The sequence below is a fragment of the Salvelinus sp. IW2-2015 genome, unplaced genomic scaffold (assembly GCF_002910315.2).
Source record: "Salvelinus sp. IW2-2015 unplaced genomic scaffold, ASM291031v2 Un_scaffold2471, whole genome shotgun sequence".
Taxonomy (NCBI): Eukaryota; Metazoa; Chordata; class Actinopteri; order Salmoniformes; family Salmonidae; genus Salvelinus; species Salvelinus sp. IW2-2015.
Genome location: NW_019943789.1, coordinates 1 through 19,632, shown reverse-complemented (window position 1 = coordinate 19,632; position 19,632 = coordinate 1).

The window sequence follows — 19,632 nt, the reverse complement described above, 5'->3', positions numbered from 1 at the left end:
CAAGTTGAAAATCAGACTTTAACATTAAGCACTAGAGCATCAAAGGGAGAGCGGATCTTACCCAACTGAAAAGAGCCTTAGTTGGTCCTAAATCTGTCATAGAAATCATGTTTTTCACAGTAATAGTTAACAAAAATAACTATTGGGCAAACATAACGCACCATTTCATGGAAAAAAACACATGGTGGTCATTTTGTTTTGTTGTTTTTAACAAGACTGTTCTAAACTGTTCCAATCGATTCTGTATCAAAGTTATGCATGCTTCCTGTTGTGTGCTCAGGGAGGTAGACAAAGCTGCAGCAGTATAGATTACGCCACAGGGATCCGGTCAATGTTGCAGCGTAGCTCTGCTGCTATACAAACCATGAGGGAGATACTGAGCACAACAGGAAGCAAATTCTTTCATTTCTCGATATAACTTTGAAAATGCAGAAGACATTAGCATTTTGCCATCTGAACTTGTGACTATGACTTAGGGATAATTGCTTAAACACGAGCCCAAAACAAACACATTTAAAGGGTATTGCTTTATTTGAATAGTCCATCTGTAGCAATTCAACTATCTACTAACCCTAACCCTAGCTCTAGCTGTAACCCTAACCTTAACCCTTATCCTAACCCTAACTCAACCTTAATCCTTTTTCTAACCCTTACCCTAACCTAACAGTGACCTTAGCAAGCAGTTGCTTATCAATATACTGTAGTCAGTTGCTTATCAACACATAGTTTGTTGATAGTATGACCATCTGTAGAGCATCTACAGATGGACTATCCAAGTAAAATGTGACCTAATTAAGGTAGACCAACTGAGAATCTTCTGAGGTGGATCTGCTGTTGTCCCCTCCTCAATCAATCAATCAAATGCATTTATAAAGCCCTTTTTACATCAGCTGATGTCACAAAATGCTGTACAGAAACCCAGCCTAAAACCCCAAACAGCAAGCAATGCAGGTGTTGGCATGGTGTTGGCATGGTAACCCTCACACCTACAGTGTCATGTTATCTGACGTATTCATTCAGGAGTCATGGGGCAGTGCTGCCCACATTGTCAACCACTGAGGCCACTGTTTGACTCAATATTCTCAACAATGTCAACTTTATCACCAAGGCAAAGCAATAATTCAAGGTTTGTTTTTCCTGTTCAAAGTTAGTATTCATCCTTAGATTCACCTTCCTTCAATCCAACTCTTTAACCATAAGTTGAGAAATATTCTACAGTCATGAAAGAACAAGCTTTCGCTTTCTGTCTCTGCATTTCACCCTGAGCTTTGATTCTATGATCCATGTCAAGTCACAAAAGCTACAGAGGGAGATTGCCATCGCAGTATGTCAGGGCCTGTTTGCCAATGTGTCTTCCTAATGGCTGTGTCCAATAAGCCTCTAATGTTGCAGAGACACTGTGTTGCTACTGGCCTGTCAGACAGGGATTTCTTGTGTTGAGCAATCTCTGCCTGTTTGCATTTGGCTTTAGTGTGCATGTCCTGCCATGTTCCGACGAGCTGGGGGAGGACGGGCTGGGGGAGGAGTTGTAACTGTGTGTGTGTGTGTGTGTGTGTGTGTGTGTGTGTGTGTGTGTGTGTGGTGTGTGTGTGTTGTTTGGTGGTTTGCGTGCGTGCCCTTCGTGAGTGTGTGTAAGTGTGTGTGCGTGTGTGTAAGTGTGCGTGCCTGCGTGAGTGTGTGCGTGTGCCAGGTTCACAGCTGGAGTGCTACTACTCTCAGCAGGGCACATCTCCTTCATATGAAAGGTTGCAAATGTCACTTTGCACCGGCTGCATCTCTCTCAGTTCAACAAGGAAATGTCTGCTTGGCTAATCTGATGAAGACTTTACTGGCAATAGCTGATTTCCAAGGAATATTTCTCCCAAAGAAATTCCACAGAATTTCACAGTACCATACTTCAGGAGCCTTTACCGTGGTTGTGAAATCTGCAGCAGACTTTAAAACTGTTTGAGAGCATTCTTCTGTACGGTAGATAGAAGCCATTTACCCCCTCCCTTCCATCTTTTTAAGACTTCTAGCAAGTTACAAACCAAAGATTAGCCCACTTTCAACAGTCTTATGTTAAGTAGCCCTAAGGAAACAGGTCTGACACCGACATCTTACAGTCAGAAATCCCTTTGTCCCTTTGTGTTGTCGTGTGTTGCTGCCATGCTATGTTGTTGTCTTAGTGTAGTGTTGTGTTGTCTCTCTTGTCGTGATGTGTGTTTTGTCCTATATATATATATTTTTTTTTATCCCAGCCCCCGTCCCCGCAGGAGGCCTTTTGCCTTTTGGTAGGCCGTCATTGTAAATAAGAATTTGTTCTTAATGACTTGCCTAGTTAAAATAAAGGTTAAATAAAATAAATGAAATAACATTTTAAAAACATATAGTGTTGCCATATGGCCAGATATGTATCATTACCTACATGGTATTAAATACAGTATATAATTTGACTCATTTGGATTCATTTCTGCAATAGGAGCTGGAGTAAACTCCCAGAGGCTTGATAGCTGGACAGTATGTACGATAACACTCAGGAAACAGAAACAGTGGCTTCAGACATGAGTAAAGTTGATACAATGACAACAACATGGAATCATAAACTGTACTGCTCTCCCATCCTTAAGAAGTAATTTTCCAGTGTTTTCACACCTCCTCCTTCTGATCGGGTGCACAGGATCAGTGTTTGTCACTCGAACCATTCAGAAACACACTACCTTTGTGTGTGGACAGACAGACCAATAGAGAAACAGACAAATTCCTCTACAGAAAAAAAGGTCTGTTTTTTTTCTCCCACGTCCTAATATGGGCATGGGCGTCAGTCCACAGTGAGATAGCTATGTGATCACATCACCGTCTGGGAAAAAAACCCTGAAAGAAATCACTTGGAAATACCAACTTTTGGACCATAGTATGGAATATATGGAGTCTTTTTAGACGTTGACTTGACATTGTAAAATATTATTCAAAATATGCTTAATTCCAGTAGCCCCAGTGATTGTGTATGCTTTAGTAAACCTTATTAGATTACATGTAAATGCATTGTTGAATATTTTATCAAAGATATGAAACTGGTTTTCTGGTCAAGGTCCCCTCCAGGGTGTTAGTGTGCAGTGTATTCTCTGGTCAGCTGGAGGCAGTTGTTGCGAACTGTTTGACTTCTCTGCTCATTCTGTACCTTTGGGGAAAAGGATTGTGGGAGTAGCTTCCTGTGAGAGGAAGCTCTGATGGCCTGTAATAGTATATTCTTTATATTCCCCTGCAGCCTACAGAGAATTAACAAATAGCTTGGGGAGGTCTCTCTGCCTTTATGCCATCATCATGGCCCTGTTATTACCAAGCCAAACAAAACATAATAACCGGCTATCAAATTATTAAATAACTGTGTTGAGCATTCCTTAGCTGTGCAACACCTGAGGATCAAATTCTGCACACAAATATATTGGTAGTAAACAATGTGGCATTAGACTGAATCATGTGATTCAAAGATTAAATTGATCCAGAGTGACACTTTCAGTACAGTTTTTATAACAAGGGTCAAAAAGTAGTCTAATACAAATGAATGTAGCCATTACTCTTGAATATATTTGAAGGTTGAACCATAAAATCAGAATACATAGCACTATCATTTTATTATAGTCTCTATGACATACTCTATGTTGTCAGCCAGTCAATGAATATGTGGATTGTCCTGGCCCTTTTGTGTGGTACGACCCTTGACACGATGCTGATGGTTTCACAGCAGTAGTACGAGTCAGCGTTTGGATCCAGATGGGCTGGAACCTGATTCAGAAGCACCCTCTCGTGTTGAGTGTTCTCATCTCATGCAGCTAGTTATCCACTTCACCTGGGCAAGGGCTTTTCACTGGTAGAAGTGAATTGTTTATTTCATCTAAAAACCCTCTGATCAATTAACCAGTGCACTGAGCCAGATAGAAATCTATTGCGCATACAGTACATTAGAATGTATAGCTAGAATGTTACTCACCGACAAAAAACACACATTTCCCTTGCATTACTAATCACGTGAGGACTGAACTAGTTTTTAGAAAAATCTATAAAATAACAGTAATCCTAATAGGATGTGTTTTCTATGACCGTCTGTCAGGACCGGAATAAGAATATCCAGGACAACTACAGATCATCAAGGACCTCGAGCCACCCGAGCCACGGTCTGTTCACCATGCTACTAGAAGGTGAAGGCAGTACAGCTGCATCAACGCTGGGACCGAGAGACTGCGAAACAGCTTCTATCTCCAGTCACCACCTAGCCGGCCTCCACTCAATACCCTGACCTGAATCTTAGTCACTGTTACTAGCCGGCTACCACCCGGTACTCTACCCTGCACCTTAGAGACTGCTGCCCTATGTACATAGTCATTGAACACTGGTCACTTTAATAATGTTTACATTACTGTTTTACCCACTTCATATGCATATACTGTGTTCTAGTCAAGATTCATCCTATATAACTACTGCTGTCCACTTCATATGTATATACTGTATTCTAGTCAAGATTCATCCTATATAACTACTGCTGTCCACTTCATATTTATATACTTATTCTAGTCAATATTCATCCTATATAACTACTGCTGTCCACTTCATATGTATATACTGTATTCTAGTCAAGATCATCCTATATACACTACTGCTGTCCACTTCATATGTATATACTGTATTCTAGTCAATATTCATCCTATATAACTACTGCTGTCCACTTCATATGTATATACTGTATTCTAGTCAAGGATCATCCTATACAACTACTGCTGTATACACCTTTTCTATTCATATAATGTCGATAATGTCTATACACACCATTATATACACAGACATGTACATTCCGGACTCTGACATTGCTCGTTCTGATGTTTCTTCATTTCTTTATTTAGAATTTTGGGTATTTATGTATATTTGTTTTGTATTGGCACTGTTGGAGCTAGAAACATCAGCATTTCGCTGCACCTGCGATAACATCTGCAACAATATGTGTACACGACCAATAAAAGTTGATTTGATTTGACTTGAGTAAGATTTCAGGACTCTTTCCACCCCTGGACCATTGATTGGGTTAATCATTGGTGAGGCCAGTCTAACTAGTACAACTAGAGGTGTTGCCCTAATTCTCCAATTTAAAGAAATATATATATATATATTTAACCTTTATTTAACTTGACCGTGTCCCCACTTTCAATGACTACAGTGCAGTGACTGTACTGTGAATACCACTCATTTCAACAAGTATTAATCAACTAATGTTGATCATTATCAAATTGCGGTAGGCTAAATGGAGTCAAGAATAGCTTTGTGTTGTTGAGACAGTGTCCTTGAGAAACCTGCTTTTCCCATGAAATACAGCCCAGATGGAAACCCACACTCGAACATAAACAAACATGGGCTCTCTGGGTTTCCCATGCGTGTAGATACAGCTATCTGCCTATGTACAACTACTGAAGCCAACAGTAAACCTCTCTGCTAATTTTTGTTTCCATCATAATTACTCATCAATGGATGAATGTCTTTAGTCATGTACAATGCGGGTGTATGTACAGACGAGGAGAATAAGGCATTTCAACAATGGCATTTCCTCAAAGGTTAGATGGGTATTGTAAGTAGCTTTTCTCTGATAGTCAGGGGATGTTTCCATTGCACACTGCCGTACACATTCTAGCAACGTATATAATGACAATGTATTCTTTATCGGCTGAATTTTGTCATTCGAGAGCGTTATGATTTCTAGTCACTTCAGTGACTAACATAACAGATTTTTTGTATTTTATAATACAAAGCCAAAGTAACCACAACTTCAGCACAATTGTTGTCCGTTAACAGCCTCCAGTTTCTAAATGCCGTCCATACCAGATGTGTGTTATGCCTGCAGAGATGTGGCCTGTCTGCCTACCTGGATCGGTAAATTGCCACTTTCACCTTAACATTCTTCAGGGACAGTGGAGCGTATACACCGTATACACCGTATACCCACGTATTTTTCAGACGGCATTGCGTACTCCCCACAATGTGTATCAATGTAGCGTAGTGGAGGTATATGCCCTATCATTTAATAAGGCTCATGGAACGAAATGGAAATGTTTAGCTACATTTGTTTAGAGATTTTTTTATTTTACCTATTTTTTAACTAGGCAAGTCAGTTACACATTCTTATTTACAATGACGGCCTACCCCCAGCCAAACCCGGACGACGCTGGGCTAATTGAGCACCGCCCTATGGGACTCCCAATCACAGCCAGTTATGATACAGCCTGGATTTGAACCAGGGTGTCTGTAGTGATGACCCTAGCACTGCGATGCAGTGCCTTAGACCACCGTGCCACTCGGGAGCGAGCCAGTGATCAACTAATATTTCTTCACATTTTCGGGGGATTTTGGCAATAGGCTACTTTGAAGCAAGATAAGACATGCATCATAATATGAAGTAAATGTCCATGTTTCAAACAATTAAGGAACAGGATATAATGATGCTCGTGATAGGCCTAACTGACTTCTGATAGATGGAAAGGCTTTCCCAAAAACCTTCTCAATTAAATGTTAACTAGCGACAAAGTAGCCTATTCTTACCTGGCAGAATGATATCATGATTATTTGCATCAGTCCAGTGGCCTTTTGTTTTTCAAACTCCATCTCATGCGCTACAGAAACGCTACTAACCAAATAACAGTGCTAGGAGCCTGGCGCTACAGAAACACTGCTAACCAAAAACATGCTAGGTGCCTGCGCTACAGAAACACGCTCTAACCAAAAAACAGTGCTAGGTGCCTGCGCTACAGAAACACTGCTAACCAAAAACAGTGCTAGGTGCTGCGCTACAGAAACACTGCTAACCAAAAAACAGTGCTAGGTGGGCTGCTACAGAAACGCATAACCAAACAACAGGCTAGGTGGCTGCGATACAGAAACACCGCTAACCAAACAACAGTGCTAGGTGCTGGCTACAGAAACACTAACCAAACAACAGCATGGCTTGCGCTACAGAAACACTTAACCAAACACAGTGCTAGGTGGGCGCTACAGAAACGCCTAACCAAACAACAGTGCTAGGTGCTGCGCTACAGAAACAACTGCTAACCAAACAACAGTGCTAGGTGCTGCGCTACAGAAAAAACTGCTAACCAAAACAGTGCTAGGTGCTGCGCTACAGAAAAACTGCTAACCAAAACAGTGCTAGGTGCTGCGCACAAGAAACACTCTACCAAACACAGTGCTAGTGCCTGCGCTACAGAAACGCTCTAACCAAACAACAGTGCTAGGTGCCTGCGCTACAAGAAACACTGCTAACCAAACGACAGTGCTAGGTGCCTGCGCTACAGAAACGCTACTAACCAAACGACAGTGCTAGGTGCCTGCGCTACAGAAACACTGCTAACCAAACGACAGTGCTAGGTGGCTGCGCTACAGAAACACTGCTAACCAAACAACAGTGCTAGGTGCCTGCGCTACAGAAAGAGAGCTAACCAAATAACAGTGCTAGGTGCCTGCGCTACAGAAACACAGCTAACCAAATAACAGTGCTAGGTGCCTGCACACTTGAGTTAAAGAGTGAATACACTCAAAACTACCCAAAAAAATGTCTTAGATTTTTCCCAGACCTTTTTCCCGGACTTAGAACATCCTATTTGTTTTGGTATTAAAAACGTCTGTTCTGACTCAGTTGACAGCCTCTGTTTCAATAGTAGACCTACTATTAGCCTAATACACAGTACAGCATGGCTTGGCCTGACTGTGAAAGACCCATATGAGATGAATCATTTTAGGTCATTCATAGTATGTGTCACTGTTTCTCAAAGAAATGTTCACACAGGGAAAGTATTGTCAAAATAGTCAACTACTGTTAAAAAAAAAAAAAAAGGAAGTCACCCCTCCCCCTGTTTTAATACTCCAGTTCCTACCATTCTCAGAATGTAAGCTAACTTTTGCTGTGGGACACTTGAGAGCTTGTTTAAGATTCGTCACCTGCTTGTCTGAAAAGAAAAAGGTGACTTTTCTTACTGAGCAAGTGTCAGCCAGCTCATGCAGAGGCCATTTATGTGTCATAAGACCTCACAAATGATCTGCTATTCAAATCATAATAACTTACTTTATATGATTGTTATTCGATTTATAATGACAGATTATTTAAACAACCATAGATGGTCCTACAATATGATGAATTAAGTGGACAGCTTGTCATATGATGTCAGAGTTGTTAGGTTAATAAATACTGATTGTCTCCCTGAAGCATATAGCACTGTATGATCACACTTGATCATCTGTTTTGGTTTATTTGGCATATTTCTGTAAAGAAGGACTGCTGTGAGAAGACCAATAGCAGAGTGCCTGTCTGCTGACTGACTGCAAGTCATACATAGGAACTTTAATCAGTAATGAGGAACTAACTTCCTGACAACTGAGCAACTGAAAATGGGCCAAAGAGCAAAATGCTCTCACATTGTTACCGACATGCAACAGTATACACAAGAACTGTGCCAGAAATAGAACAACAATTTCTCAAGCCCACCAGTGATATGACAAATATTTTTATTAAATATGATAGATTACTTTGTATGTGTCTGACCTGTAACACATTTTCTGAGTGGTGAAAGGTACATCAACAGAGAAATGTGGACGGAATTATGATTATCTTATTTTGTCAGCCATGGATGAATCAGCCATGTTTTATACAGAAACAAAGGTTCACCGGCTTTCTCCTGGTTCCTTTAGGACATAAAGCTCATTGATTTAGACTTGTGAACAGCACCGGTCTCTGTAAGAGGCAGGGGGTGTTATGAGCCATAAGCACCTGTCTGCTACCATGGAAACAGAGAGAGAAAGAGGGACCTGGCCATTCAGCTTCGAGGCTGAACACAGAGACAGAGATGCGTTCAGCACCACAGAGGCTGCTAGCTGCAGCTATTCTGGTGGCTGTTGCAACTTCCTGTAGGAACCAGCTAGCCCTCATTCACCCAGTAGTGTTTCCTGTTCAGAAAATGACTCGCTGGTGCTGGCGGTGAAAGTATCTGCATGTCCTTACATGAATGAACTGTACTATTTCATTTATTTATGGTTTGTGGGGGTATAGTATTTGATGGCTGACAGAGTTTGTGGTGGATTTTGAATCATTCTGTACTATTTTATTGCTAAACTTTCAGAATAAGAATGTTGTCAAGTATGAAGCAGAGCCATTCATTTTAAATGAAAAGGCTCCGCTATGAAGCATCAAATAATTATAATTCTGTGAAGATGAGAATTGAGAATTGTATGCCTACATTACTGGATAGAGAATACAGAACACAGAATATGGTACACAGAATACAGAACACGGAATATGGTACACAGAATACAGAACACGGAACACGGAATATGGTACACAGAATACAGAACACGGAACACGGAATATGGTACACAGAATACAGAACACGGAATATGGTACACAGAATACAGAACACGGAATATGGTACACAGAATACAGAATAGTACAGTAACTGCAGCATCTAGTATGTGGCCTGACTCTCAAAGCTCTTGATTAGATTTACACTCCAGCCGCCATGAGGATCAGGCTGAGGCACCCAGGGACTCGAAGACATCTGTGTTCCTCCCAGAGAGAGAGAGCTGAGCTGCAGTCCACAGCCAGTCCATCAGGCAGAGAGGCAAGTGCCTTCCCATCACAACACTGACAGATGGCCTTCTGGGCCCTCACTGTGGGCCACGTTCATCACAATCCCCTCTCTCTCTGTGTGTGTGTGTGTGTGTGTGTGTGTGTGTGTGTGTGTGTGTGTGTGTGTGTGTGTGAGAGTGTGTGAGAGTGTGTGAGTGTGAGTGTGAGTGTGAGTGTGAGTGTGAGTGTGAGTGTGTGTGTGTCCTCCACGATGCAGACACCATAATGGCGATGACATCACGGTCCAGAGAAGTCCATGAAAACATCAGAGGATGAGGGAGGGAAGGAGCCCAGCGCACAGAGGGGGAGATTACGTTACCCTGTCAGTTTAAAATCCTATTAGTTCGACACTACAACGGATTAGCCTTTTGTGGATGCTGTTCAATGGATGGACATTGGACACCATTGGGCACATTCTAACAGTTTATTAACTGTTGGGGTTGGCTGAAGGAGCACTTTGGGGCAGATTTCTTACTGAAAAGCAGCAACCGTTTAACTACATGGGTTCATCTATTCCCTCCATACCTGGATGCCAAGATAAAATCATCCTTCACTCTTAGAATGGTCTGAATCAGCTTTACATAAATACTACTCAGGTGCAGTAGCTAAAGCTAAAAGTTATTGTAGAATATGTAGTCATTGAAATGGCATATGGCACATACTGTATGAGTAAAATCACAACATTGCCATGGCCAGTATTGACATGGGCTATTTTCATACTCTGATGTTTTCATGGACTTCTCTGGACCGAATTTGAAAATTCTCTGTCTTTGGAAAGTGTTTTGATACAGTGAGCAGTTAGTCAATTTATTAGTGTTAATGCGGGGCACAGAAGGGTGGCAGCATCCGTAGCTGACGTGGTAGCCCCTTAGGAGAGCTCCTTGGTCTTCATGGTACCGCTTGCTTGGTGGTGCCCCTTGTTTAGTGGTGTTGCAGACTCTGGGGCCTTTCAGAACTGGTGTATATATACTGAGATCATGTGACAGATCATGTAACACTTAGATTGCACACAGGTGGACTTTATTAAACTAATTATGTGACTTCTGAAGGTAATTGGTTGCACCAGATCTTATTTAGGGGCTTCACAGCAAAGTGGGTGAATACATACTGTATGCACGCACCACTTTTCAGTAAAAAAAAAAAATAAATAAAATTTGTAACAATATATATATATTTTTTTTCACTTCACCAATTTGGATTATTTTGTGTATGTCCATTACATGAAATCCAAATAAAAATCTATTTAAATTACAGGTTGTAATGCCACAAAATATAAAAACGCTAATGGAGATGAATACTTTTGCAAGGCACTGTATTCATACCTCTGCCTAAACATCAGCGCCACAGGTAACTTCCACACAGCTGTGAACGATCTGAGAGACAAGGCAAGAAGGGCCTTCTATGCCATCGAAAGGAACAAAAAATTTGACATACGAACTAGGATCTGGCTAAAAATACTTGAATCAGTTATAGAACCCATTGCCCTCTATGGTTGTGAGGTTTGGGGTCCGCTCACCAACCAAGAAATCACTAAATGGGACAAACACCAAATTGAGACTCTGCAGCATAATTCTGCTAAAAATATCCTCTGTGTGCAACTTAAAACACCAAATAATGCATTCAGAGCTGAATTAGGCCGATACCTGCTAATTATCAAAGTCCAGAAAAGAGCCATTAAATTCTACAACCACCTAAAAGGAAATGATTCCCAAACCTTCCTTAAAAAAGCCATCACCTACAGAGAAATTAACCTGGAGAAGAGCCCCCTAAGCAAGCTGGTCCTGGGGCTCTGTTCACAAACACAAACAGACACCACAGAGCCCCAGGACAACAACACAATTAGACCCAACCAAATCATGAGAAAACAAAAAGATAATTACTTGACACATTGGAAAGAATTTACAAAAAACAGAGCAAACTAGAATGCTATTTGGCCCTAAACAGAGAGTACACAGTGGCAGAATACCTGACCACTGTGACTGACCCAAACTTAAGGAAAGCGTTGCTATTGAGAAAGGCTGCCGTAGGCAGACCTGGCTCTCAAGAGAAGACAGGCTAAGTGCACACTGCTCACATAATGAGGTGGACACTGAGCTGCACTTCCTAACCTCCTGCCAAAGGTATGGCCATATTAGAGACACATATTTCCCTCAGATGACACAGATCCACAACGAATTAAAAAACAAATCCAATTTTGATAAACTCCCATATCTACTGGGTGAAACACGACATTGTGCCATCACAGCAGCAAGATTTGTGACCTGTTGCCACAAGAAAAGTGCAACCAGTGAAGAACAAACACCATTGTAATTACAACCCATATTTATGTTTATTTATTTTAACTATTTGCACATCATTACATAGACATAATATGACATTTGAAGTGTCTTTATTTTTTGGGAACTTTTATGAGTGTAATGTTTACTGTTCATTTTGTATTGTTTATTTCACTTTGATTTATTATCTATTTCACTTGCTTTGGCAATGTAAACATATTTTTAAAACTTTATTTAACTAGGCAAGTCAGTTAAGAACAACTTCTTATTTTCAATGACGGCCTAGGAACAGTGGGTTAACTGCCTTGTTCAGAGGCAGAAAAACACATTTTTACCTTTTCAGCTCAGGGATTTGATCTTGCAACCTTTCGGTTACTAGTCCAACGCTCTAACCACTAGGCTACCTGTTTCTCGTGCCAATAAAGCCCCTTCAATTGAAATTGAGAGAGAGAGAAAGAGTGAGAGAGAGAGAGAATGAGAGAATGAGAGAGAGAATGAGAGAACGAGAGAGAGAATGAGAGAACGAGAGAGAGAATGAGAGAAAGAGAGAACGAGAGAGAACGAGAGAGAGAAAGAGAGAAAGAGAGAGAGAACGAGAGAGAGAAGATGCAGCCCAGGGAGGGTAGGACACAAAGGACCTAATTTCTTCTCAGACACTAAACAAGTCCACTAATGCTGCTCCACACTCACCCCTTCAGCTAGCAGATGGCCAGGGGCCAGGCCGTGGCAGAGTCCTCCATTCACAGAGACTAGGTGCGTCACAGTAAATCTGCCATGGGGGCAATTATCATCTGTCTTGTGCCTGAGGAGAAAGGACACACCCACTCCGACTCCTCTAAACACAGGCATTGAAAAATCAGAGCACCGAGAACAAGAGTTAAACTCTTAAACTCAGCAAAAACACTGGGCTTTCCATTATGTAACGGTCAGTCATAATCTGACGTCAGACTATAATCTGTTGCCAATAAAGACATCAACATAGTGACGTTTCTGTGTATTTGTGTCACAGTCACCCAAAGTATACTTAATCAATACGAGATAGATGCATTGATTGGGTAAGATGAATATCCAAGGAGGAAGATGATGTCACTGTTGACAGAATCAGCAGACTAGAAGAAGATATTTATCCAGATTCTCCAACTGGATTTGACACGAGCATACAATTTAACTGTAAGAAACCTGAATCAATTCGGGCACAAAGAGGAGAGTTCAAACTTGTTTGTATTTCCCTTTACAGCACAGAGGCCGCACCTGTGTTAGCACGTGACCTAGATGCTGCCTGCCAGTGCTTGTCACCTTGGATTAGGTTCAGGTAGCTGTCAACTGTGTACCTGTCACCCTCATTACAGAGCAGGTCGTCACAAAGCCACAGTAGACACAGAAAACGACACTCTCTGCCTGCCTGTGTGTGTCATAACATTTCCTCCCATAGGAATAGCTATAGTGAAAGCCTGCTCAGTGGAGTGAGTAACCGTCTACATTACTCCAGCTCATAAATAAGTAATACAACAGGCAGCCGAATGCATCATCACCGTATTTGACCACAGTGCAGAAGTCAGCATCTTTCTTGGTGCTGTATTTTATCAGGCTACTCATATCTCTTACCTTAAACCAGAATCTCTGTTTGTGGGTGTGGGTGTGTGTGTGTGTGGGTATGTGGGTGGGTGTGTATGTGTGGGTGTGTGTATGGTGTGTGTGTGTGGGTGTGAGCATCGGGTGCTGTGATGTGTTGGGTAAGGTGTATGTGTATGGGTGGTTGGGTCGTGTGTGTGTGTGTGGGTGTGGGTGTGGTGTATGTGTGGGTGTATGTGTGGTTGGTATGTGTGGTTGTATGTGTGGGTGTGTATGGGTTGGGTGGGTGGCGTGGGTGGGTCGGGTGGGTGGGTGGTGGGTGGGTGTGTGTGTGTGTGTGTATGTGTGTGGATGTGTGGGTGGGTCGTGTGTGTGGGTGTGTGTAATGTGTGGGTGTGTATGTGGTGGGTTGCTATGTGGGTGGGTGTAATAGCTTGGCATGGGGAGACCAGGTACTCCCCTCCTCACACTCAGACATGCAGTAGTTTGTCCAAGGGAATGTTTGGGGAGTTGGAGGATGCGATGAACAGCGAGGAGGGAGCCTCTCATTTGTGCCATATGTCAGATGACTGTCCTGAGATAAGCTGCAGCACAAGCTGGAGGCAGACATGGGAAGGGGGGGGTCTCCTGCTCCTGTTTCTTAAGAGCTGACTGAACCAATGGCCCATGGCAGCTTAGGAGACGGAACGAACGTCCTGTGAGGGCCTTGTGAATAGGCTGATCTGGGATCGACACTAGGTAGGGCTTGGCCCGGTTGGGAGACTAGGCTGGAGGTTTATAACTATAGTGGGCTGGATCAGACTGGTGAGGCTTATAACTATACCGTGGGCTGGATCAGACTGTGTTGAGGTATAACTATAGTGGGCTGGATCAAGACTGTTTGAGGCTTATAACTATAGTGGGCTGGATCAGACTGTGTTTGAGGTTATAACTATAGTAGGCTGGAATCAGACTGTGTTAGGTTATAACTATAGAGGGCTGCATCATAGACGTGTTGAGGTTTATAACTATAGTGGGCTGGATCAGACTGTGTTAGGTTATAACTATAGTGGGCTGGATCAGACTCGTGTTGAGTTATAACTATAGTGGGCTGGATCAGACTCGTGTTGAGGTTATAACTATAGTGGCTGGAATCAGACTGTGGTGAGGTTATAACTATGGTGGGCTGGATCAGACTGTTGTTGAGGTTAATAATCTATAGTGGGTGGAATCAGCACTGTGTTGAGTTATAACTATCGTGGCTGGATCAGACTGTGTGGTTAATGTGGTAGTGGTTTATTATAACTAATAGTGGGCTGGTGTCAGAACGTGTTGAGGTTATAACTATAGTGGGCTGGATCAGACTTGTTGTTGAGGTATAAACTATAGTGGCTGGATCAGAACTGTGTTGAGGTTTATAACTCATACGTGGGCTGGATCAGACTGTGTTTGAGGTTATAACTATGTGGGCTATCAGACTGTGTTGAGGTTATAACTATACGTGGGGCTGAAGATCAGACTGTGTTGAGGTATAACTATAGTGGGCTGGTCAGACTGTGTTGAGGTTATAAACATTAGGTGGCTGGATCAGACTGTGTTGAGGGTTATAAACTAATAGCTGGGCTGATCAGACCTGTGTTGAGGGTTTATAACTATCAGTGGGCTGGATCAGACTGTGTTGAGGTTAATAGGACTAGGAGTGGGCTGGATTCAGACTGTGTGTGAAGGTTATTAACTAATAGTGGGCCTGGATCAGACTGTGTTGAGGTTATAACTATAGTGGGCTGGATCAGACTGTGGTATCTTGTGGGCGAAGCTGTTGAGGTTAATACTATAGTGGGCTGGAATGCAGACTGTGTTGAGGTTATAACTAATAGTGGGCTGGATCAACTGTGTTGAGGTTATAACTATAGGGCCTGGATGAGATTGTGGTTGAGGTTATAACCTATAGTGGGGCTAGATCAGACTGTGTTAGGTTATAACTATAGTTGGGCTGGATCAGAACTGTGGTTGAGGTACCTAAACTATACGTGGGATGGATCAGAACTGGGTTAAAGTTATAACTATAGTGGGCTTGGATCAGACTGTGTTGAGGTATAAACTATAGTGGCCTGGATCAAGACATGGGTTGCAGGTTATAACTATAGTGGCTGGGATCCAGACACTGTGTTGTTGAGGTTCTAGAGTGGGCTGGATCAGACTGTGTGTGAGGTTCTATAGTGGGCCTGGATCAGATGGTGTTGAGTTCTAATAGGTGGGCTGGATCAGAACTGTGTTGAGTCATAACTAATAGTGGGGCCTGGATCAGACTGTGTTGAGGTTAATAACTATAGTGGGCTGGATCAGACTGTGGTTGAGTTATAACTATACTGGGCTGGATCCAGACTGTGTTGAGGTTTATACAACTATATTGGCTGCGATCAGACTGTGTTGAGTTTATATGTGGGCTGGATCAGAACTGTGTTGAGGTTATAGACTATAGTGGGCTGGATCAGACTGTGTTGAGGTTAATTAACTAAACGTGGGTGGACTCAGACTGTGTTGAGGTTATAAACTATATAGTGTGGCTGGATGCAGACTGTGTGTTAGGTAATAACTATAAGTGGGCCTGCATCAGACTGTGTTTGAGGTTATAACTTATAGTGGGCTGGATCAGACTGGTGTTGAGGTTTATAACTATAGTGGGCTGGATCAGAACTGTGTTGTAGGGTTATAACTAAGTGGGCTGGATTCAGACTGTGTTGAGGTACTAACTATAGTGGGCTGGTCATCGACTGGTGTTGAGGTTATAACCTATAGTGGGCTGGATCAAGACTGTGTTGAGGTTATAACTAATAGTGGGCTGGAATCAGACTGTGTTGAGGTATAACTACAGGGGCTGGATCAGACTGTGTTGAGGTTTATAACTAAATCAGTGGCTGGATCAAGCTGTATTGCAGGTTCTAGAGTGGGCTGGATCAGGACTGTGGTTGAGGTTATAACTATAGTGTGGCTGGATCAGACTGTGTTTTAGGTTATTAACTATAGTGGGCTGCATCAGGACTGTGTTGAGTTATAACTATAGTGGGCTGGATCAGACTGTGTTGAGGTTATAACTATAGTGGGCTGGATCAGACTGTGTTGAGATTATAACTATAGTGGGCTGGATTCAGAACTGTGTTGAGGTTATAACTATAGTGGGCTGGATCAGACTGTGTTGAGGTTATAACTATAGTGGGCTGGATCAGACTGTGTTGAGGTTATAACTATGACTGGGCTGGATCAGACTGTGTTGAGGTTATAACTATAGTGGGCTGGGATCAGACTGTGTTGAGGTTATAACTATAGTTAGGCCTGGATCAGACTGTATTGAGGTTCTAGAGTGGGCTGGTCAACTGTGTTGAGGTTAAAACTATACTGGGCTGTATCAGACTGTGTTGAGGTTATAACTATAGTGGGCTGGATCAGACTGTGTTGAGGTATATCTATACTGGGGCTGGATCAGACTGTGTTCTAGGTTATAACTATAGTGGTCTGGATCAGACTGTGTTGAGGTTAATAACTATAGTGGCGCTGGATCAGACTGTGTTGAGGTTATAACTATAGTGGGCTGGATCAGACTGTGTTGCAGGTTATAACTATAGTGGGCTGGATAAGACTGTGTTGAGGTTAATAACTATAGTGGGCTGGCATCAAGACTGTGTTGAGGTTATAACTATACTGGGCTGGATCAGACTGTGTTGAGGTTATAACTAATAGTGGGCTGGATCAGACTGTGTTGAGGTATAACTATAGTAGGCTGAGATCAGACGGTTGGTTGAGGTTATAACTATAGTGGCTGATCAGACTGTGTTGAGTTATAAGCTATAGTGGGCTGGCAATCAGACTGTGTTGAGGGTTAATACACTCATAGTGGGCTGGATCATTGACTTGTGTTGAGGTTATAACTATAGTGCGGCTGGTCAGACTGCTGTTGAGGTTCTAACTTCTAGTGGGCTGGATCAGACCTGTGTTGAGGTTATAACTATAGTGGGGCTGGACAGACTGTGTTGAGGTTAGTTAACTATAGTGGGACCTGGCTCAGACTGGTTCAGGTATATAACCTATAGTGGGCTGGACTTCAGACTGTGTTGAGGTATAACCTTTAGTGGGCGGATCCAAGACTGTGTTGAGGTTATAACTATAGTGGGCTGGAATCAGAACTTGTGTTGAGGTTATAACTATAGTGGGCTGGATGAGACTGTGTTGAGGGTTATAACCTATAGTGGGCTGAATCAGACGTTTGAGGTTACTAACGATATGAGGCTGGATCAGACTGTGTTGAGGTATAACTATAGTGGCAGCTGGATCAGACTGCCGTTAGAGGTACCTAAGTGGGCTGGATCAGACTGAGTTGAGGTTATAAACCTATCTATGGGCTGGATCAGACTGTGTTGAGTGTAATAACTATAGTGCTGGATCAGACTGGGTTGAGGTATACTAGTATGTGGCTGGCATCAGACTGTGTTGAGTTATACTATAGTGGGCTGGATCAGACTGTGTTGAGGCTTTACTATAAGTTGCTGGATCAGACTTGTTGAGGTTCAAACTATAGTGGTGCGTCAGACTGTGTTGAGGCGTATATATCTATTATCTATCTATTGAGTGTATCATATGGCTGCGATCAGACTGTGATAACTAAGTTGCTGATAGACGTGTGATTTTAAGCTATCAGATGGAGTTATAACTGGGCTGCGATCAGACTGGTTGAGGTATCAACATAGCTGGGCTGATCAGACTGTGTTGAGGTTATAACTATAGTGGGCTGGATCAGACTGTGTCAGAGTATTAACTATAGTGAGGCTGCATCAGACTGGTGTTGAGGTTATAACTTATGTAGGCTGGATATCAGACTGTGTTGAGGTCTATAACTATAGTGGCTGGCCATCAGACTGTGTTTTGAGGTTCTTGTGGCTATACACTGTCTGACGTACTAACTAGTGGGCTGGATCAGAACCTGTGAGTTCTATGCTGAATGTATGGTTATAACTATCTGAGCTAGTCTTGAGGTAAACTCGTGCATCAAGACTGTGGTTGAGGTTAACTATAGTGGCTGATCAGAACTGTTATTGAGGTTCCATAACTAAGTGGGCTGGATCAGACGTGTTGAGGTTATAACTATAGTGTGGCTGGATCAGACTGTGTTTCAGGTTAATAACTATAGTGGGCTGGATCAGACTGTGTGAGGTTTACTAAACTATACGTGGGGCTGATTCAGACTGTGTTGAGGTTATAACTACTAATAAGTGGCGACTGGAAATCAGAACTTGTTGAGGTTATAACTATGATATACGTGGGCTGGATCAGTCTAGCACATGTGTTTGCAGGCTATGAACCTATACACTATAAATGTAGGGCTGAGGAACTCATCTCAACTAGTCGATTGAGCAGGACTCTTAAGCTAATAGCCTAGCAGCGACCTGGAACTCATCAGACTTGGTTTGATGAGTTTAATAAAACTATAGTGGGCTGAAGATTCACGACTTGTCTGTTTGAGAAAGTCTAAGAGTTTGGCCTGGTAGGATCTTAGCTGTGTTGAGGTTCCAGCCATCACACCACTTATAGTATAGTTATAGGGCTGGATCAGACTGTGTTGAGATTTCTATAGTGGGCTGGATCAGACTGTGGTTGAGGTAAAATAAACTCCATTCACACAAGTTGAATATAAGCCAAGCTTTGGACAGTATAATTGCGCTGAATCCTCAGACACAGTCCTGACTGAGCCATGTCGTGAGGTTTATAACTATAATCAGGGGCTGGATCCAGACTGTAGTTGAAGAGTTAGAAATATAGTGTGCTGGATCAGTACTGATGTTGATGCCAGTATAACTATAACGCCCACTATAGATCAACATCACAGTCTGATTTCTCAGCCCACTATAAGTTATAACCTACCACAGTCTGATCCAGCCCACTCTTAGAAACTCAACACAGTCTGATCCAGCCTCACTATATTGATAACCTAACACAGTCTGATCCGCCACTATAGTTTAAGTACCTCACACAGTCTGATCCAGCCACATAGTTAAACCTCAACAACAGTCTGATCCAGCCCATATAGTTATAACCTCAAAGTCTGATCCAGCCCACTATAGTTATAACTCACACAGTCGATCCAGCCCACTATAGTTTAACCTAACACAAGTCCTGATC